The sequence below is a fragment of the Eleutherodactylus coqui genome, chromosome 7 (assembly GCF_035609145.1).
Source record: "Eleutherodactylus coqui strain aEleCoq1 chromosome 7, aEleCoq1.hap1, whole genome shotgun sequence".
Taxonomy (NCBI): domain Eukaryota; kingdom Metazoa; phylum Chordata; class Amphibia; order Anura; family Eleutherodactylidae; genus Eleutherodactylus; species Eleutherodactylus coqui.
In genome coordinates, this window is record NC_089843.1 from 8,215,572 (window position 1) to 8,237,652 (window position 22,081).

Consider the following 22,081-nt stretch of genomic DNA (forward strand, 5'->3'; position numbering starts at 1 on the left):
TTCTATATATACTCTAAATATGGTGGCTTATCTGACGGCAGTTCTGGTAATAAATAGGGGCACTAACAGGTTTTATGGGGACACTCTGGCTTACTTATATATCAGGCTACTATGGTTAGTACTTCTTTGAGCCACTTTGGTTGTTGATTCATTTAAATGGCACTATAGCTGGGACATCTAAGAAGACACTGTGGCTGGGAGATGTATGGGGTACTGTGCTTTGTATAGGCCCCCAGTGTTGTGAGGGTCTTGCATATAGGCCCCCAGTGTTGTGAGGGTCTTGCATATAGGCCCCCGTATGTTGTGGGGGGGGTCTTGAATATAGGCCCCCGTGTGTTGGGGGGGAGGTCTTGAATATAGGCCTCCGTGTGTTGTGGGGGGGGTCTTGAATATAGGCCCCCGTGTATTGTGGGGGGTCTTGAATATAGGCCCCCGTGTGTGGTGGGGGGTCTTGAATATAGGCCCCCGTGTGTTGTGGGGGGTCTTGAATATAGGCCCCCGTGTGTTGTGGGGGGTCTTGAATATAGGCCCCCGTGTGTTGTGGGGGGTCTTGAATATAGGCCCCCGTGTGTTGTGGGGGGTCTTGAATATAGGCCCCCGTGTGTTGTGGGGGGTCTTGAATATAGGCCCCCGTGTGTTGTGGGGGGTCTTGAATATAGGCCCCCGTGTGTTGTGGGGGGTCTTGAATATAGGCCCCCGTGTGTTGTGGGGGGTCTTGAATATAGGCCCCCGTATGTTGTGGGGGGTCTTGCATATAGGCCCCCGTGTGTTGTGGGGGGTCTTGCATATAGGCCCCCGTGTGTTGTGGGGGTCTTGCATATAGGCCCCCCGTGTGTTGTGGGGGTCTTGCATATAGGCCCCCGTGTGTTGTGGGGGTCTTGCATATAGGCCCCCGTGTGTTGTGGGGGTCTTGCATATAGGCCCCCGTGTGTTGTGGGGGTCTTGCATATAGGCCCCCGTGTGTTGTGGGGGTCTTGAATATAGGCCCCCGTGTGTTGTGGTGGGTCTTGAATATAGGCCCCCGTGTGTTGTGGGGGGTCTTGAATATAGGCCCCCGTGTGTTGTGGGGGGTCTTGAATATAGGCCCCCGTGTGTTGTGGGGGGTCTTGAATATAGGCCCCCGTGTGTTGTGGGGGGTCTTGAATATAGGCCCCCGTGTGTTGTGGGGGGGTCTTGAATATAGGCCCCCGTGTGTTGTGGGGGGTCTTGAATATAGGCCCCCGTGTGTGGTGGGGGGTCTTGAATATAGGCCCCCGTGTGTTGTGGGGGGTCTTGAATATAGGCCCCCGTGTGTTGTGGGGGGGTCTTGAATATAGGCCCCCGTGTGTTGTGGGGGGTCTTGAATATAGGCCCCCGTGTGTTGTGGGGGGTCTTGAATATAGGCCCCCGTGTGTTGTGGGGGGTCTTGAATATAGGCCCCCGTGTGTTGTGGGGGGTCTTGCATATAGGCCCCGTGTGTTGCGGGGTCTTGCATATAGGCCCCGTGTGTTGCGGGGTCTTGCATACAGGCCCCGTGTGTTGTGGGGTCTTGCATACAGGCCCCGTGTGTTGTGGGGTCTTGCATACAGGCCCCGTGTGTTGTGGGGTCTTGCATACAGGCCCCGTGTGTTGTGGGGTCTTGCATACAGGCCCCGTGTGTTGTGGGGTCTTGCATACAGGCCCCGTGTGTTGTGGGGTCTTGCATACAGGCCCCGTGTGTTGTGGGGTCTTGCATACAGGCCCCGTGTGTTGTGGGGTCTTGCATACAGGCCCCGTGTGTTGTGGGGTCTTGCATACAGGCCCCGTGTGTTTGTCCCTCCTACCAGCTCTACCCTTCCTGCAGGCACTGAGCTAACAGTTTGTATGTAAGCAGTAGGAGAAAAGAGAATAACAGGTGAAGCTGAGCGATACAGACTACAAGTAGAACGATACTTCTAGGGGAAGTATCTAGGGGAGCTGTGTGTAATGTACCATGTAGCAGAGCTGTGTGTGTAATGTACCATGTAGCAGAGCTGTGTGTGTAATGTACCATGTAGCAGAGCTGTGTGTGTAATGTACCATGTACCAGAGCTGTGTGTGTAATGTACCATGTACCAGAGCTGTGTGTGTAATGTACTATGTAGCAGTGCTGTGTGTGTAATGTACCATGTAGCAGAGCTGTGTGTGTAATGTACCATGTAGCAGAGCTGTGTGTGTAATGTACCATGTAGCAGAGCTGTGTGTGTAATGTACCATGTAGCAGTGCTGTGTGTGTAATGTGTGGGGATCATAATGCATGAACTATGTAGTAGTGCTGTGTGTGTAATGTACCATGTAGCAGAGCTGTGTGTGTAATGTACCATGTAGCAGAGCTGTGTGTGTATTGTACCATGTAGCAGAGCTGTGTGTGTATTGTACCATGTAGCAGAGCTGTGTGTGTATTGTACCATGTAGCAGAGCTGTGTGTGTAATGTACCATGTACCAGAGCTGTGTGTGTAATGTACCATGTACCAGAGCTGTGTGTGTAATGTACCATGTACCAGAGCTGTGTGTGTAATGTACCATGTACCAGAGCTGTGTGTGTAATGTACCATGTAGCAGAGCTGTGTGTGTAATGTACCATGTAGTAGTGCTGTGTGTGTAATGTACCATGTACCAGAGCTGTGTGTGTAATGTACCATGTAGCAGAGCTGTGTGTGTAATGTACCATGTACCAGGGCTGTGTGTGTAATGTACCATGTACCAGGGCTGTGTGTGTAATGTACCATGTACCAGAGCTGTGTGTGTAATGTACCATGTAGCAGTGCTGTGTGTAATGTACCATGTAGTAGAGCTGTGTGTGTAATGTACCATGTAGCAGTGCTGTGTGTGTATTGTACCATGTAGCAGAGCTGTGTGTGTATTGTACCATGTAGCAGAGCTGTGTGTGTAATGTACCATGTAGCAGAGCTGTGTGTGTAATATACCATGTAGCAGTGCTGTGTGTGTAATGTACCATGTAGCAGTGCTGTGTGTGTAATGTACCATGTAGCAGAGCTGTGTGTGTAATGTACCATGTAGCAGAGCTGTGTGTGTAATGTACCATGTAGCAGAGCTGTGTGTGTGTAATGTACCATGTAGCAGAGCTGTGTGTGTATTGTACCATGTAGCAGAGCTGTGTGTGTATTGTACCATGTACCAGAGCTGTGTGTGTAATGTACCATGTACCAGAGCTGTGTGTGTAATGTACCATGTACCAGAGCTGTGTGTGTAATGTACCATGTACCAGAGCTGTGTGTGTAATGTACCATGTACCAGAGCTGTGTGTGTAATGTACCATGTAGCAGAGCTGTGTGTGTAATGTACCATGTAGCAGAGCTGTGTGTGTAATGTACCATGTAGCAGTGCTGTGTGTGTAATGTACCATGTAGCAGTGCTGTGTGTGTAATGTACCATGTAGCAGAGCTGTGTGTGTAATGTACCATGTAGCAGTGCTGTGTGTAATGTACCATGTAGCAGAGCTGTGTGTGTAATGTACCATGTAGCAGAGCTGTGTGTGTAATGTCCCATGTAGCAGTGCTGTGTGTGTAATGTGTGGGGATCATAATGCATGTACTATGTAGTAGTGCTGTGTGTGTAATGTACCATGTAGCAGAGCTGTGTGTGTAATGTACCATGTAGCAGAGCTGTGTGTGTAATGTACCATGTACCAGAGCTGTGTGTGTAATGTACCATGTAGCAGAGCTGTGTGTGTAATGTACCATGTAGCAGAGCTGTGTGTGTAATGTACCATGTAGCAGTGCTGTGTGTGTAATGTACCATGTAGCAGTGCTGTGTGTGTAATGTACCATGTAGCAGTGCTGTGTGTGTAATGTACCATGTAGCAGAGCTGTGTGTGTAATGTACCATGTAGCAGAGCTGTGTGTGTAATGTACCATGTAGCAGTGCTGTGTGTGTAATGTACCATGTACCAGTGCTGTGTGTGTAATGTACCATGTAGCAGAGCTATGTGTGTAATGTACCATGTAGCAGAGCTGTGTGTGTAATGTACCATGTAGCAGAGCTGTGTGTGTAATGTACCATGTAGCAGTGCTGTGTGTGTAATGTACCATGTACCAGTGCTGTGTGTGTAATGTACCATGTACCAGTGCTGTGTGTGTAATGTACCATGTAGCAGAGCTATGTGTGTAATGTACCATGTAGCAGAGCTGTGTGTGTAATGTACCATGTAGCAGTGCTGTGTGTGTAATGTACCATGTAGCAGTGCTGTGTGTGTAATGTACCATGTAGCAGAGCTGTGTGTGTAATGTACCATGTAGCAGTGCTGTGTGTGTAATGTGTGGGGATCATAATGCATGTACTATGTAGTAGTGCTGTGTGTGTAATGTACCATGTAGTAGTGCTGTGTGTGTAATGTACCATGTAGCAGAGCTGTGTGTGTAATGTACCATGTAGCAGAGCTGTGTGTGTAATGTACCATGTAGCAGAGCTGTGTGTGTAATGTACCATGTAGCAGAGCTGTGTGTGTATTGTACCATGTAGCAGAGCTGTGTGTGTATTGTACCATGTAGCAGAGCTGTGTGTGTATTGTACCATGTAGCAGAGCTGTGTGTGTAATGTACCATGTACCAGAGCTGTGTGTGTAATGTACCATGTACCAGAGCTGTGTGTGTAATGTACCATGTAGCAGAGCTGTGTGTGTAATGTACCATGTAGCAGAGCTGTGTGTGTAATGTACCATGTAGCAGTGCTGTGTGTGTAATGTACCATGTAGCAGTGCTGTGTGTGTAATGTACCATGTAGCAGAGCTGTGTGTGTAATGTACCATGTAGCAGTGCTGTGTGTGTAATGTACCATGTAGCAGAGCTGTGTGTGTAATGTACCATGTAGCAGAGCTGTGTGTGTAATGTCCCATGTAGCAGTGCTGTGTGTGTAATGTGTGGGGATCATAATGCATGTACTATGTAGTAGTGCTGTGTGTGTAATGTACCATGTAGCAGAGCTGTGTGTGTAATGTACCATGTAGCAGAGCTGTGTGTGTAATGTACCATGTACCAGAGCTGTGTGTGTAATGTACCATGTAGCAGAGCTGTGTGTGTAATGTACCATGTACCAGAGCTGTGTGTGTAATGTACCATGTAGCAGAGCTGTGTGTGTAATGTACCATGTAGCAGAGCTGTGTGTAATGTACCATGTAGCAGTGCTGTGTGTGTAATGTACCATGTAGCAGTGCTGTGTGTGTAATGTACCATGTAGCAGAGCTGTGTGTGTAATGTACCATGTAGCAGTGCTGTGTGTGTAATGTACCATGTAGCAGAGCTGTGTGTGTAATGTACCATGTAGCAGTGCTGTGTGTGTAATGTACCATGTACCAGTGCTGTGTGTGTAATGTACCATGTAGCAGAGCTATGTGTGTAATGTACCATGTAGCAGAGCTGTGTGTGTAATGTACCATGTAGCAGAGCTGTGTGTGTAATGTACCATGTAGCAGTGCTGTGTGTGTAATGTACCATGTACCAGTGCTGTGTGTGTAATGTACCATGTAGCAGAGTTATGTGTGTAATGTACCATGTAGCAGAGCTGTGTGGGGCATTGCACCACCAGAAACACTGGTACTATAATTTCCTACAACTCAGCAGTCCTGGCAGAACACATTGACCTACCACCACCACAGAGATCCGGTGGGCTGAAGGACCTGTGATGTCACTGCTGTGGGAGGAGCCAAGCTGTTTGTCTTGTCCGGTAATCAAGCTACTGTGTGTGTGATGCACCACCAGAAACTCTGGGATTGTAATGTCCTAATAGTTACTAGTAAACCCCAGATTGTGTCGTTGTCTTTTCACAAGCTAACGTATGGTGACGAACAGGTCCTTCGTTGAGGCTCATCTTTTGTACCCACACCAGCATTTTCTCATTTTGACTGGGTAAAGGAGATTAATCTGTTCTCCAGAAAATTGGCCGTACATAAATATCATCAGATAAGACTTCCTCCTCCACAGCGCAGGACGATGGTCTTTCTATAGTTATGCCTGTTCAGCTACTCTATGAGAACAAAGTAGGTTTTGCTGATAAAAAAGCTCAGTTTACCAATTTACATCCAAAATCCAAAAACATTCTCACCCATTCCTTAATTTCATTAGTGACCATTTTGACAAAAGTGTCAATATTGCTATAATGAAAACCTGACCAAAGAAGATGCTTCAGTCTAACCTCCCATTGGATGAGCAGCTGGGCCTACAGAAGCTCATGGACAACAAGGAGATCACGATCAAGCCATCTGATCAGGGAGGCAATGTTGTAGTCATGGACACCCCGCATTATAAGGGGATGGTGAGAGACTTCTTATGGACGCAGACGTATATGACATTTTACCTGGGAACCCCCATCTACACGCCTCACCGAACGTCGTTACATCCTTTTAGATGTGATGGAACAACAACTTTTAACCTTGGATGAATATGAGGTTGTATTTAATGCAACTCCTCCTATATCTACGATGTATGCTCTGCCCAAATGGCATAAAAAGATCGGTCAGGAAATAGTCATTTTTCTGCCCCTAATGAATTTTACACACCTCCTCTCTTTTTATTTGCTAGCATTAGAGATGAGCGAGTAGTGCCTTAGCCGAGTATCTCCCCGCTCGTCTCTAAAGATTCGGGGGCCGGTGCGGGTGACGGGTGAGTTGCGGCGGGGAGCAAGGGGGGGAGAGAGGGAGAGAGAGAGATCTCCCCTCCACTCTCCCCCCGCCCCACGAATCTTTAGAGACAAGCGGGGAGCTACATCTCTACCTAGCATCTTTTACATACATTTACATGGGACTGCTATGGGGACAATCTATGCAAATCTCTTTATAGGTTGGTGGAAGGCTATAGATTTTCCGATTATAAGCACATTCTTTTTTGGGGTAGTCACAGTGACAATATCCTTTTGATTTAGGAGGGTGAACGTTCTAATTTACTTTTGGGAGGGATGGAATAACTCGATCAGCATGAAGATTACCTATGAGATTGGGGATCGTCGTGCTGGTTTTCTCCACCTTACTATCAGACTTGAAGATGATGGATGTATTCATATTAAGATCTATTATTATAGTAATGACATGTGTGTCTCTTACATCAGCCTAGGTAAACACGTGTAATATATATACCATCTCCATCACACACTCCTACGCGCGGTTCCCAGCACGGTCCACAGAAGTGTTTCTCACAAGGACCTGGGATGCTCATTCTCATGGGGGGAGCTGCTGCTCATCTCCTCTTCGGCATACCTTGGTCCAGGCAGGGATATTAATAAAGTCTGTGCTACTTGAGTTTTAGGAGTTACGTGTTTGGTAGCTCCATACACCTGGGGCGTTAACATGTGTTAATCATAGTCATTACATACTAACCCAATCATGAGTTGTTATGGTGTTGGGGGCGTACATGTGTATTGATGCATCATACCCAAGTATATCTGTACCGTTATGATGTGAATAAAGCAGAAGTGTATTAGAGAACGACCAACACGGAGTCCGACTCAGATACATCTGCATGCATGCTACTTCTCATTATAACCAACTTGGAGCAGGCAGTGAAGTACATGGGATATATTTATTCCCATAGTGTGAGGGTATATATATATATATATTGCCATATGTTCTTTATACTTTTATACCTATATGCAAGTTTTATTCAATTCCAAATGAGAAAAAACTTATATGTCGCCTTACATCAGATATTCCAAGGCTTTGCAAGGCTGAGAGATGTTCTAGAAATTCAGAGTTGATACCGAACCAGACATGAAGGACGCGTGTACTTGGCCGTTTTCCCAGAAACAAGATATCAAGATGTTCCACTATGTACATAATTTTCACTGTCTTAGGCCGGAAATCCGGACTTCCCATATATGGAGAATGCATGCTTGGCTGCTTTCTTAGAATTGAGTGGGTGATTCTTTGCACTGGAGTAAATTTAATACGTGATTTTCTGTACATAAGCCAGAGGCGCCTCACTGTCTCAGGCCGGAAATCCGGACTGCCCATGTATGGTTATAAGCCCATCACCCCTTGTTGGTGATGGGACAAAGGGTATAAGATCTCATGTAATCTGTAATAAAACACAGCCGAGAGCCATGTCCCGTGTGAGAAACTATACCAGACCTCCGTGTGGTGTTTTCTTCTTATCGCCGGCAGCGGGCAAGTGGGGTGGGCCTGATTGGTGCTGTACTTAGAATTTTATTACCCTAACAAAAGCACTATCGTAAACCAACATCAGCTAATAGTTTTTTGGCAGGGCAGAGCCACCACCCTCCCGCTTTGAAGAAAGGTATACCGGTTGGCCAATGTTTGAGAGCTGGGAGAAGTTGCTCAGATATGATCTCTTTTCAAGCTGAATGCGATTCTCTATATGCTAGGTTTAAAGCTAGAGGATACCCTCCTCATTGTGAAGCATAGACGCTGCCTGCTAGGAGGACAGAGATAGACCTTTGAGCCCTACTACCAATACACAAATGGAATCCAAACAAACCAGATGTATTGGTACATTGGGATACACCACGCAGATTACCAAAATCCTCCATAAATATTGGCCTATACTACTCGCTGATCCCTACCTGCTGATCCCTACTTAAAGGACATATCTGAGCATCCTGGCATTACATTCAGAAGGGGAGCGAGTTTTCGTGATTTTTTTAGTCAAGAGCCACTTTGTACCTCAGTATTCTGACATCAATGACCTACGATGTAACGCCCAGCCTGGATGCTTGCCTTGTGGACAGTGCATCTTTTGCCCCCATTGTTGATTTACCCAACATCTTTATGAACCCATAAGAGATGCCATATTAAACAGCCCATATATTGTGGCAGCGAGGCGCTACCTATACTGCCTACTGGAGCTGCCCGAAGATTTACATTGAAGAGACTATCCAAGAAATGAGGAAAAGAATGCCAGGACGTCCTATCACCATCCGGACTGAGGGACATCAGTAGCTCACCATATCAATAGGATCCATGGTGGGGACCTTCATTGCCTGAGATTCATAAGCCTGTGTCAGATGTGACTGGGACCTCGTGGGGGTAATTTGGATCTCCGATTGAGACGTGAGGACTCTAGATGGATATTTATGTGAAATCCATGACCCCCTCTGGTCTTAGTGAAGATTTTTCCATTGTCTCCATTTATATAGTCCTTCGGGGTGATGTGAATTTTCTCTATATGGAGTAAGCCATTATATTGTATTTACATAAACTGTTGGACTATATGAGGTTTACTGTTTTAGCTGTAGTTTGCTGCACTTACGAGCGGACGGGTTTACCTATATTTTATATTATTCCATCCTATGGCCTATGTAGCCCATACAATAGAACCTTATAAAGTTAGATATCTGGGACAGTGGGATTTGCTATCATCGTTTGTTGGAGTATGCTCAGAAAGATCGCAATGTCTAAGCCACATCAACTAAGTGTCAGGACAGATGTTACTGAGATACCCACATTGCTATATTCTCTAAGGCCTCATGTCCACAGCAAAATAGCATTTTAAATCCGCAGTGTTTCTCCCGCCAGTGGATCCGCGCCCCATAGAAACGCATTGGACACCCACAGGTAGTTAAATACCTGCGGATGTCATTTACCCTGAGGCGCAGATTGCGTGTGCGGGAAAACACCCGCAGCATGCTCAATTTTAGTGCAGGACTCCCGTGCGGACAGCTCCCGCAGGCTTCTATTGAAGCCTATGGAAGCCGTTCAGATCCGCGGCACACCCGCAGCTGAATTCCTGCTCTCCGGCACGGTAGCGCAGGAGTCAAAAGAGTGCACGGCACATGCGCGCGGCACACTGACGGCACGCCGAGCACATCCGCGGGGCCGAAGAAAGAAGATCCGGCCACAACGGAGGGCAGATCCGCAACGTCCAGACAGGCAAGTAAGTCGTCTTTTTAGGCCTCATGTCCGCGGGAAAGGAGGGACCCGCTGCGGGATTCTGCATGGAAAATCCGCGGCGGGCCGGTTTTTTCCCGTGGACATGAGGCCCAAGTGCGTAGGCACGCTCAGCGGATGCAGATACAATTGGATACATTTCCTATTTGCCCGTACAGACTGTATTGGGGCAGCTGTGTTTGCTATAAGTAATGGGCATGCTCAGCGGATGCATCTACTTTATTGAAACCACCACCCTGACATATTCTCTAAGGGTTCAGGAACGCTCAGTTGGTGGGGATAGCATGCAATCATTTTTCTAAGTGCTTGCACTCGCTGTATTAAGCTAAGCAGTGCCTGCCGTATTTTCTAAGTCCTTGGGCACGCTAAGTGCCTGCACACGCTCTATTGAGAAAGCCGCGCCTGTGCTGCACTGGGCATGCTCCGACAACACACTATGATTGGTGGAGCCATCGATATAGGATTGATCAAACTATAGCACCATTCTGCAACATTAGAACCATATGGATGACAATCCGACCCCATGCTTATAAAAGAAAATAAATATGGGGGAATGTACTGGTTATACCCCAGCCATGTACTCATTCTAGACATTACTAATCGTAATGGACTATATAAACGGTTTCATGGAAAGTCATGTTGCAGAATCAAAGGCTGGGGCAGACTGTCTACACCGCATAGCAAGCGGGTTCGGACCTTACTAGGCCAATACGAACTGGTCGGGCACAAAGCCAAAGACTTAGCACCCCTTGTATAAAGATTCTTTTTCTTATAGCCATTGTCAGTAACATCCCTCCCTCGGCAGTGGTTTTTAATCGCACTGTTATGCAGAGTCTTCCTTGTTTCTTTTTTTATTTCTCACTCTGTCTTTTACCAATGTTGTATATAAACACCATTACGCTGAGTTGTGCTCGCTCCTGTCCTTCCACCGTTACGCTGAGTTGTGCTCGCTCCTGTCCTTCCACCGTTACGCTGAGTTGTGCTCGCTCCTGTCCTTCCACCGTTACGCTGAGTTGTGCTCGCTCCTGTCCTTCCACCGTTACGCTGAGTTGTGCTCGCTCCTGTCCTTCCACCGTTACGCTGAGTTGTGCTCGCTCCTGTCCTTCCACCGTTACGCTGAGTTGTGCTCGCTCCTGTCCTTCCCACCGTTACGCCGAGTTGTGCTCGCTCTTGTCAATCCCATTGTTACGCCGAGTTGTGCTCGCTCCTGTCCTTCCACCGTTACGCTGAGTTGTGCTCGCTCCTGTCCTTCCACCGTTACGCTGAGTTGTGCTCGCTCCTGTCCTTCCACCGTTACGCTGAGTTGTGCTCGCTCCTGTCCTTCCCACCGTTACGCCGAGTTGTGCTCGCTCTTGTCAATCCCATTGTTACGCCGAGTTGTGCTCGCTCCTGTCCTTCCCACCGTTACGCCGAGTTGTGCTCGCTCCTGTCCTTCCCACCGTTACGCCGAGTTGTGCTCGCTCCTGTCCTTCCCACCGTTACGCCGAGTTGTGCTCGCTCCTGTCCTTCCCACCGTTACGCAGAGTTGTGCTCGCTCCTGTCCTTCCCACCGTTACGCAGAGTTGTGCTCGCTCCTGTCCTTCCCACCGTTACGCAGAGTTGTGCTCGCTCCTGTCCTTCCCACCGTTACGCAGAGTTGTGCTCGCTCCTGTCCTTCCCACCGTTACGCAGAGTTGTGTTCTCTCCTGTCCTTCCCACCGTTACGCAGAGTTGTGCTCGCTCCTGTCCTTCCCACCGTTACGCAGAGTTGTGCTCGCTCCTGTCCTTCCCACCGTTACGCAGAGTTGTGCTCGCTCCTGTCCTTCCCACCGTTACGCAGAGTTGTGCTCGCTCCTGTCCTTCCCACCGTTACGCAGAGTTGTGCTCGCTCCTGTCCTTCCCACCGTTACGCAGAGTTGTGCTCGCTCCTGTCCTTCCCACCGTTACGCAGAGTTGTGCTCGCTCCTGTCCTTCCCACCGTTACGCAGAGTTGTGCTCGCTCCTGTCCTTCCCACCGTTACGCAGAGTTGTGCTCGCTCCTGTCCTTCCCACTGTTGTGCAGAGTTGTGCTCGCTCCTGTCCCTTATACCGTTACGCAGAGTTGTGCTCGTTCCTGTCCCTTATACCGTTACGCTGCGTTGTGCTCGCTCCCGTCATTCCCACCGTTACGCCGAGTTGTGCTCGCTCTTGTCGTTTCCACCTTTAAGCCGAGTTGTGCTCGCTCTTGTTGTTCCCGTTACGCTGAGTTGTGCTCGCTCCCGTCCTTCCCACCGTTACGCCGAGTTGTGCTCGCTCCTGTGCTTCCCACCGTTACGCTGAGTGGTGCTCGCTCCTGTCCTTCCCACCGTTACGCTGAGTTGTGCTCGCTCCTGTCCTTCCCACTGTTACGCTGCGTTGTGCTCGCTCCCGTCGTTCCCACTGTTACGCTGCGTTGTGCTCGCTCCCGTCGTTCCCACCGTTACGCTGCGTTGTGCTCGCTCCTGTCTTTCCCACTGTTACGCTGCGTTGTGCTCGCTCCCGTTGTTCCCACCGTTACGCTGCGTTGTGCTCGCTCCTGTCCTTCCCACCGTTACGCTGCGTTGTGCTCGCTCCTGTCCTTCCCACCGTTACGCCGAGTTGTGCTCGCTCTTGTCGTTCCCACCGTTACGCTGCGTTGTGCTCGCTCCTGTCCTTCCCACCGTTACGCTGCGTTGTGCTCGCTCCCGTCCTTCCCACTGTTACGATGCGTTGTGCTCGCCCCTGTCCTTCCCACCGTTACGCTGAGTTGTGCTCGCTCCCGTCCTTCCCACCGTTACGCTGAGTTGTGCTCGCTCCTGTCCTTCCCACTGTTACGCTGCGTTGTGCTCGCTCTTGTCGTTCCCACCGTTACGCTGCGTTGTGCTCGCTCCCGTCCTTCCCACCGTTACGCTGAGTTGTGCTCGCTCCTGTCCTTCCCACTGTTACGCTGCGTTGTGCTCGCTCTTGTCGTTCCCACCGTTACGCTGAGTTGTGCTCGCTCTCGTCCTTCCCACTGTTACGCTGCGTTGTGCTCCTGTCATTCTTCCTTCTCTTCTTTAGCTTTGCAGGAATGCATCCCCGTCCGCTGCCACTCCACCCCCGTGGCCGAAAGAAAGAGTTGCGGGAGCTCTGACTTGTGGGAAACAACATTCCTCTGCTGTATTACAAAATAGAGACTGACCACATGGCCATGGAGAACGCGGGTCAATCTCCGCAGAGATCGTCTTCACCTCATCCCCACAATGCAATCTGTTTCCTTAACAAATGTAAAGTTCACCTGATAATTAACCCCTTCTTTACTTACAGACTTTTTAAATATATTTATTATGAATATAATGTCACATAAATATTAATATGCTTAAGATAATTAGGGGGCGAATCACTGTGAGGTCAGCGGCAGCCCATCAATCTAATGCATAAATGTAGTGGTCTATTCAGGTACCATAAGTGTCGCTTATACAATGAGGGGGACTAATCTGAGTAAAATGTGCCTATTTATCATCCGCTTGAGGAGCAGTGGGTCTGGGGGGCACACAGTAAAGAAGGGGTTAATCATCAGGTGAATTTTACATGTAATTGGTTTTAAGGAAACAGATTGCATTGTGGGGATGAGGTGAAGACGATCTCTGCGGAGATTGACCCGCGTTCTCCATGACCATGTGGTCATTCTCTATTTTGTAATACAGCCGAGGGATGCTGTTTCCCACAAGTCCGAGCGCCGCGCCCCTCATTCTGTGGACTCCATACTAGTTGCATAAATCTGGAGTTCGGCAATGCAAGACAAGTAGAATCCCATCAACTAACTTTAAGGTCATATTCTCAGACGCAACTCACATCGCAAAGCACATGCAACACCTGCAGGCAGTAGACGTTGCATGTCCGCTTCCAGCCCGTGATATAGCTGCAGCAGCTGGGGTGTGTATGAGGAGGTTCTGCAGCGGCTGAGGTGCGTATGAGGAGGTTCTGCAGCGGCTGGGGTGCGTATGAGGAGGTTCTGCAGCGGCTGGGGTGCGTATGAGGAGGTTCTGCAGCGGCTGGGGGGCGTATGGCGAGGTTCTGCAGCGGCTGGGGTGCGTATGGCGAGGTTCTGCAGCGGCTGGGGTGCGTATGGCGAGGTTCTGCAGCGGCTGGGGTGCGTATGGCGAGGTTCTGCAGCGGCTGGGGTGCGTATGGCGAGGTTCTGCAGCGGCTGGGGTGCGTATGGCGAGGTTCTGCAGCGGCTGGGGTGCGTATGGCGAGGTTCTGCAGCGGCTGGGGTGCGTATGGCGAGGTTCTGCAGCGGCTGGGGTGCGTATGGCGAGGTTCTGCAGCGGCTGGGGTGCGTATGGCGAGGTTCTGCAGCGGCTGGGGTGCGTATGGCGAGGTTCTGCAGCGGCTGGGGTGCGTATGGCGAGGTTCTGCAGCGGCTGGGGTGCGTATGGCGAGGTTCTGCAGCGGCTGGGGTGCGTATGGCGAGGTTCTGCAGCGGCTGGGGTGCGTATGGCGAGGTTCTGCAGCGGCTGGGGTGCGTATGGCGAGGTTCTGCAGCGGCTGGGGTGCGTATGGCGAGGTTCTGCAGCGGCTGGGGTGCGTATGGCGAGGTTCTGCAGCGGCTGGGGTGCGTATGGCGAGGTTCTGCAGCGGCTGGGGTGCGTATGGCGAGGTTCTGCAGCGGCTGGGGTGCGTATGGCGAGGTTCTGCAGCGGCTGGGGTGCGTATGGCGAGGTTCTGCAGCGGCTGGGGTGCGTATGGCGAGGTTCTGCAGCGGCTGGGGTGCGTATGGCGAGGTTCTGCAGCGGCTGGGGTGCGTATGGCGAGGTTCTGCAGCGGCTGGGGTGCGTATGGCGAGGTTCTGCAGCGGCTGGGGTGCGTATGGCGAGGTTCTGCAGCGGCTGGGGTGCGTATGGCGAGGTTCTGCAGCGGCTGGGGTGCGTATGGCGAGGTTCTGCAGCGGCTGGGGTGCGTATGACAAGGTTCTGCCCTGGCTGGGTGTGTAGGATGCGAGCGAGCGTTACCTCATCAAACAGCGGGCTGTTGCCCTTCCGGATCCGCGTTCTTTTGGTCTGTCCGGCCACCGTCACCTTCACAACAGGTTTAAGGTTGATCCCGAGTAACTGCTGCCCCTCAATCACCCGCACTCGGATCTAAAGACAAGCAGTAAGAAGGGTCACCAAGGAGGCGCAGTCACACGGACAAGCGCCATGTTGGACGGAGAATCTCGGACTGTTGACGCGCCGATAAGCGGTTTTCTAGCGAATACCATCTGTTTTAGGAGAAAAGCGCCGTTCAGGCCACTGTGTGCGGCATTTCAACAGGAAAATTTTAAAAATTGCATCACTCTTGCATAAAAACCCCATCTGCGTGCGAGAGCAATACGAATCTGTGTGGTTTCATAGAAAATAATCTGCAAGATCACCAAAAAAAAATCTCATGCTGCGAGAGAAAAATCGCCCCATGCGAGGACAGCAGCTGGGTGAACACAGCCGTGGCCGGAGTGGCACAGGCGAGCGCGATATCACGTGGTATACTCCCGTTGTGCAGGTCTGATAGTAACAGGACACAAACCACCGCTTTTAATTGACTTCAGTGATTTTGTTTTCAGCAGGGCGATTCTCACCCGTTAATTGTACGTGCGAGAAGAGATAGGACCTGCCCCGTGAACTGGCCTAGCAGTAGCTACATGCGGGGAGGCGCTGCAGCACCTTCAGTAGGATCTTCACGCTATACTGAGCTGAGAAGGGAGATAAAAAAGGCGCTCATGCACAACCTCGCTCCGCGCCAGCGAACGCAGCTGCGCAGACGGCCGTCGGAATCCGCCCTGAAGCTGCAACTTCTATGCGAGTGAAATACATTTTTGCCAGAAAGTCACATTGCATCCTGGTAGATGTGATCTCACGTGTGGAAACCAGGTGCTGCGAGTGGCATGACACGTATGAACCGCGCATATACCGGCGAGGGCAATGTGACTCGCACGTAGCAAAAAGGGGCAAGTGTTCTGCGATAGCGACCAAAAATGGAAAATGCTGCAGTTTTACCTTCTTGCAGCATCAATGTGAGAATAAATAAATCCATAAGGAATAAAGGGTTAACCCGTCGCACGCAGGCGGATTTACTGCGGGGGTTTTGTATGCTTGAGTCGCACAAAACACGCCCGGAAATAGAACCCGCTGTTTACAAGGTTTTTTCTCTCGCAGCGTGTGCTATTTTTTCACCAATCTTGTGCATTATTTGCTGTGGCGTCACCCGGGCGAGCCGATATGGGTTTTATTTTGCCTGTTGACTTCGTGTGATTTTTCACGTTAAATTCGCACATAAAGTGATGCAATGCATTTTTCTCGAAAAACACATTAAATTTGCTTAGAAAAATCGCATGTTTTAATGGATATCAGAGTCGCCTGTGTAGATCCAGCCTTATACGAACCGCGAGCTACAGCCTGCAGCACACTCTAGAGCTGAAGTCACAATTCTACAGGCTTCAGAGCAGAAATCTCCCGTCATCCCCTGCTTGTTCAGTGTCTGCACACACCCTGCTCTGCCGATTTGTACTCTTCCCACCAGGCGTGCGCCGAGCCGCTGCGTTACGGTCATGTGATGTGTTCCGTACCTGGAAGTCCTGAGGCTTGTTTGACAGCTGCTTTTTGGCGGCGCTCTTCTTCCTCCGGCCCCCCAGTACTGGGACCACCGCTGGGATTCTCTTGGGAAGGCTGGGCTGCTCTGACCCCGGCATAAGGGACGTTGTTTCGCCCTCGTCTCCAGAGCTGGTCAGGTCTTCTGCGTTCTCCTCCACGGTTGTATCTAGAAAGAAAGAAGATTACTGGACCAACACAATATGTAGCGCTAGAAGATGGCGGTGAGAAACGCGGGAGCAGCCAGGTGCGTGTACGTGCCGCGGTCCAGTGCCCGTGGAGGGGAGCGAGGAGACCCTGGAGTACCAATACACTAGACATCCCGCCACACACGTTCTTCCTTCAATCAAGAAACTTGATACATTTGATTCAAGTTACTTGATTACAAGCAGTTCTCACATCGGCCCACTGGAGGGCGCTCCGCTCCCACAGAGGCAGATGCTTTGGGGTTGTTAGCCTTAACATTATGATACATATGGCTGTAGACGGATTTGTACATTCTCAGGCCGTACGGAGGGCGCGCTCACACCGACCGCTCTGCTGCGCAGTATCTGACCGACTGACTGATATGGTCCGGTATCGCACGTGTAATGACCGGTGGATTTCACTGATCTACTTCACATCAGCAATGTCTTCTGGGACCGATAGTCCGAGATGAAAGACATCGCCGCCTGTCCTGTTTCTGGGACCGATAGTCCGAGATGAAAGACATCGCCGCCTGTCCTGTTTCTGGGACCGATAGTCCGAGATGAAAGACATCGCCGCCTGTCCTGTTTCTGGGACCGATAGTCCGAGATGAAAGACATGGCCGCCTGTCCTGTTTCTGGGACCGATAGTCCGAGATGAAAGACATCGCCGCCTGTCCTGTTTCTGGGACCAATAGTCCGAGATGAAAGACATCGCCGCCTGTCCTGTTTCTGGGACCGATAGTCCGAGATGAAAGACATCGCCGCCTGTCCTGTTTCTGGGACCGATAGTCCGAGATGAAAGACATCGCCGCCTGTCCTGTTTCTGGGACCGATGGTCCGAGATGAAAGACATCGCCGCCTGTCCTGTTTCTGGGACCGATGGTCCGAGATGAAAGACATCGCCGCCTGTCCTGTTTCTGGGACCGATGGTCCGAGATGAAAGACATCGCCGCCTGTCCTGTTTCTGGGACCGATGGTCCGAGATGAAAGACATCGCCGCCAGTCCTGTTTCTGGGACCGATGGTCCGAGATGAAAGACATCGCCGCCAGTCCTGTTTCTGGGTATTTGTGTTTGACCAAAACGGACCATTATTTTCTATGGGAGTTACAGCGCTGAAAAGGCATCGCTAAACTCTGTACGGAAACATCTGCATGAGGGAGGCCTAACACAAGCCATACAGAACAGGACTGCTACCCAAAACCCACTTATGTATGACCAAGTGCCAACACGTCAGGGGGCGGGGCTTAGCACAACGTATGATTTGACCCAAGTCGTTCTAAGCGGTCCGTGTGATAAACAAATGGAAGCACGCGGTCCGACTTCTGGGAGGTCAGACATGACTGAGTCAATAGGTTCACAAGACACACACGGACACTCCGTCCTCCTCCGCAGACACACACACACACACGGACGCTCCGTCCTCCTCCGCAGACACACACACACACACGGACGCTCCGTCCTCCTCCGCAGACACACACACACACGGACGCTCCGTCCTCCTCCGCAGGCAGACACAGACACACACACACACACACACACACACACGGACACACACGGACGCTCCGTCCTCCTCCGCAGACACACACACACACAGACGCTCCGTCCTCCTCCGCAGGCACGCACACACACACACGCACGCACGCACGCACGCTCCGTCCTCCTCCGCAGACACACACACACACGGACGCTCCGTCCTCCTCCGCAGACACACACACACACACACACGGACGCTCCGTCCTCCTCCCGCAGACACACACACGGACGCTCCGTCCTCCTCCCGCAGACACACACGCGGACGCTCCGTCCTCCTCCGCAGACACACACACACACGCGGACGCTCCGTCCTCCTCCGCAGACACACACACACACGCGGACGCTCCGTCCTCCTCCGCAGACACACACACGCGGACGCTCCGTCCTCCTCCGCAGACACACACACACACGGACGCTCCGTCCTCCTCCGCAGACACACACACACACACACGGACGCTCCGTCCTCCTCCGCAGACACACACACACACACACACACACACACACACACACACGGACGCTCCGTCCTCCTCCGCAGACACACACACACACACACACACACACACGCTCCGTCCTCCTCCGCAGACACACACACACACACACACACACACACACGCTCCGTCCTCCTCCGCAGACACACACACACGGACGCTCCGTCCTCCTCCCGCAGACACACACACACACACACACACACACGGACGCTCCGTCCTCCTCCCGCAGACACACACACACACACACACACACACGGACGCTCCGTCCTCCTCCCGCAGACACACACACACACACGGACGCTCCGTTCTCCTCCCGCAGACACACACACGGACGCTCCGTCCTCCTCCCGCAGACACACACACGGACGCTCCGTCCTCCTCCCGCAGACACACACACGGACGCTCCGTCCTCCTCCCGCAGACACACACACGGACGCTCCGTCCTCCTCCCGCAGACACACACACGGACGCTCCGTCCTCCTCCCGCAGACACACACACGGACGCTCCGTCCTCCTCCCGCAGACACACACACGGACGCTCCGTCCTCCTCCCGCAGACACACACACACACGGACGCTCCGTCCTCCTCCCGCAGACACACACACACACGGACGCTCCGTCCTCCTCCCGCAGACACACACACACACGGACGCTCCGTCCTCCTCCCGCAGACACACACACACACGGACGCTCCGTCCTCCTCCCGCAGACACACACACACACACACGGACGCTCCGTCCTCCTCCCGCAGACACACACACACACGGACGCTCCGTCCTCCTCCCGCAGACACACACACACACGGACGCTCCGTCCTCCTCCCGCAGACACACACACACACACACACGGACGCTCCGTCCTCCTCCCGCACACACACACACACACACACACACACACGGACGCTCCGTCCTCCTCCCGCAGATACACACACACACACACACACACACACACACACGGACGCTCCGTCCTCCTCCCGCAGACACACACACACACGGACGCTCCGTCCTCCTCCCGCAGACACACACACACGGACGCTCCGTCCTCCTCCCGCAGACAGACAGACACACACACGCTCCGTCCTCCTCCCGCAGACAGACAGACACACACACACACACACACGGACGCTCCGTCCTCCTCCCGCAGACACACACACACACACACGGACGCTCCGTCCTCCTCCCGCAGACACACACACACACACACGGACGCTCCGTCCTCCTCCCGCAGACACACACACACACACGGACGCTCCGTCCTCCTCCGCAGGCACAGACACACACAGGGACGCTCCGTCCTCCTCCCGCAGGCAGGCACATACACACACAGGGACGCTCCGTCCTCCTCCCGCAGGCAGGCACACACACACACACACACACACACACAGGGACGCTCCGTCCTCCTCCCGCAGGCACACACACACACACACACACAGGGACGCTCCGTCCTCCTCCCGCAGGCACACACACACACACACACAGGGACGCTCCGTCCTCCTCCCGCAGGCACACACACACAGGGACGCTCCGTCCTCCTCCCGCAGGCACACACACACACACACACACAGGGACGCTCCGTCCTCCTCCCGCAGGCACACACACACACACACACACACAGGGACGCTCCGTCCTCCTCCCGCAGGCACACACACACACACACACACAGGGACGCTCCGTCCTCCTCCCGCAGGCACACACACACAGGGACGCTCCGTCCTCCTCCCGCAGGCACACACACACAGGGACGCTCCGTCCTCCTCCCGCAGGCACACACACACACACACAGGGACGCTCCGTCCTCCTCCCGCAGGCACACACACACACACACAGGGACGCTCCGTCCTCCTCCCGCAGGCACACACACACACACACACACACACAGGGACGCTCCGTCCTCCTCCCGCAGGCACACACACACACACACACAGGGACGCTCCGTCCTCCTCCCGCAGGCACACACACACACAAACACACACACACACACACACAGGGACGCTCCGTCCTCCTCCCGCAGGCACACACACACACAAACACACACACACACACACACAGGGACGCTCCGTCCTCCTCCCGCAGGCACACACACACACACACACACACAGGGACGCTCCGTCCTCCTCCCGCAGGCACACACACACACACACACAGGGACGCTCCGTCCTCCTCCCGCAGGCACACACACACACACACAGGGACGCTCCGTCCTCCTCCCGCAGGCACACACACACACACACACACACACACAGGGACGCTCCGTCCTCCTCCCGCAGGCACACACACACACACACACACAGGGACGCTCCGTCCTCCTCCCGCAGGCACACACACACACACACACACAGGGACGCTCCGTCCTCCTCCCGCAGGCACACACACACACACACACACAGGGACGCTCCGTCCTCCTCCCGCAGGCACACACACACACACACACAGGGACGCTCCGTCCTCCTCCCGCAGGCACACACACACACACACACAGGGACGCTCCGTCCTCCTCCCGCAGGCACACACACACACACACAGGGACGCTCCGTCCTCCTCCCGCAGGCACACACACACAGGGACGCTCCGTCCTCCTCCCGCAGGCACACACACACAGGGACGCTCCGTCCTCCTCCCGCAGGCACACACACACACACACAGGGACGCTCCGTCCTCCTCCCGCAGGCACACACACACACACACACACACACACACACAGGGACGCTCCGTCCTCCTCCCGCAGGCACACACACACAGGGACGCTCCGTCCTCCTCCCGCAGGCACACACACACACACACACAGGGACGCTCCGTCCTCCTCCCGCAGGCACACACACACACACACACACACACACACACAGGGACGCTCCGTCCTCCTCCCGCAGGCACACACACACAGGGACGCTCCGTCCTCCTCCCGCAGGCACACACACACACACACACACAGGGACGCTCCGTCCTCCTCCGCGGTTACCTCAGCCTCGCGCACATTGAGCGACTCCCGCGCTGCGAGATCAGCTGACTTCCTCGCGCTCTCCAGCGGTGGGCGGGCTCCGCAGCTCCGCCTGCCATTGGTTGGCCGCGGTATCAGTCTGGCTGCTGGTGGGCGGGAGTCTGTCCCCGGGTATTCCTTGCGCTCAATTTATAGCTCTACACACACGGCCGAACTGACTGAGGTGACAACAGGGGGGACGGGGTGTGAGAGGAGGAGGAGGAGGGGGCCGAGGTAACGGGGTGTGAGAGGAGGGGGCCAAGGTAACGGGGTGTGAGAGGAGGAGGGGGCCGAGGTGACAGCAGGGGGGACGGGGTGTGAGAGGAGGAGGAGGAGGGGGCCGAGGTAACGGGGTGTGAGAGGAGGGGGCCAAGGTAACGGGGTGTGAGAGGAGGAGGGGGCCGAGGTGACAGCAGGGGGGACGGGGTGTGAGAGGAGGAGGGGACCAAGGTAACGGGGTGTGAGA